This window comes from Sphaeroforma arctica, assembly GCF_001186125.1.
Source record: "Sphaeroforma arctica JP610 unplaced genomic scaffold supercont1.290, whole genome shotgun sequence".
Taxonomy (NCBI): Eukaryota; class Ichthyosporea; order Ichthyophonida; genus Sphaeroforma; species Sphaeroforma arctica.
In genome coordinates, this window is record NW_014040268.1 from 71,667 (window position 1) to 73,260 (window position 1,594).

Genomic DNA, 1,594 nt, shown 5'->3' on the forward strand with positions numbered 1-1,594 from the left:
ATGGTGAACCTCGAGGAACCACTGGGCTCACTCGTGATTACATTATTTCACTCACAGACCCTAGTTGTATAGAGAGTCGAGACTCATCTAACACTAACTGATGTCTTACTCTCCTTTGAATAAATACCTCGTTGAGGTATACCCCGCTTGTCGGAACATCCCTTCAACCTTCTCGTCGGTTGCTCCTGCTCCGACATGGGGTCAGCCTAGCCTCGGTACATCGTCGCGTACTTTATCTATTGCTTCTGACTGCTCTTCTCACTCCCCTGACTTCGTGTCCTCCACTCGTGATGGCCTTGTCATGTGCCATTGCGGTTGTTGGGTTGTTTATGATCCTCGACCTATGACATATTGTTAGTTGTTGCGCTCCTAAACTACGCTGCAGCAAGCAACGCCCTCTGTGCGTGCTCCTGAGCCTCTCCATTTACCTGATTTATCTGGAAGTTCTAGTGATTTGTGTGTGTTCGCATATCATTTTCACAATTTAACCATGTACTACTTACACCGCTCGTGTTATGTACGCCCCCCCACCCTTATGACCCTTATGTCTCTGTGTTCTTCCTTATATCCTCCTCCGTCAACCAATCTTATCTAATTCACCCCTTGTACAATTTTGGTCGTAGTTGACTTCACTTGGATAATTATATCTTCTCAACTTTGTCGCTGCCTATTGTAGCCAAATCTTAAGTAAATCATTCTAAATAAACACTCTTGTTTATTTGTCTATAAGTTGTAAACCCAATAAATAATCCTTTCAGAACCCTAACTCATACTTCGTTGCATATGGGTGCCATTAGATGTACATGTCTTGCCATTCAATTTCCTATTTCTTAAATCATCGGTCTGCCCACGTCCTTGGTACACGTTATGCATTCCTTTTGACGTGTTGCCTGATATATATTTACCGCTGCGTCTTTTACCTATCCCATCCTTAATACTTGTTGTACTTGTGTTTTGGTCATTGCTTAGTACCTATGATCTTTAGCATCGACTGTTTGTGTACACTGCTTTGTCAACTGACGGGTGCACTGCGTAACCTTGTCTGCTCTATGTGAAGATTAAGTACCAGTCCGTATAACTCAAACTCTAATATTATTGTAACCTTGTAAAATAATATAGTATGCTACTGATTCTTTGTGTCGTAGTACTAAACGAGTCGGTACTAACCATGTACACCTCCCATTTCTACTACTGTAGATCCCAAAGAGCCTTCTTCTTTTCTTCTAACAACTCTTAACTATAGCTTAAGCTTATTGCTACTTGTACACTCTATTTATACTTGTCTCACACGAAAACAACCTTCCTACCTGCTCTTGTAAAAATAGCGGGTTCCTATTAATAGTTGCACAAATAACGGATATTATAAACGTATAGACGTATTAACATATATACTTATAACACTGGAATACGTTTAACGAATTGGACACTGAGATATTCAAGAGTCTGAACATGTGACTCAGTAGAGTATGGACTCTACTGTGGACAACTAGGTGGTTTTCCAAATATAGATTGGGTTTTCCACTGAAATTAGAATTGTATACGACACCAATCTGATACCTGAAAATAACACTTTGGGAATCTCTAATTAACGGAA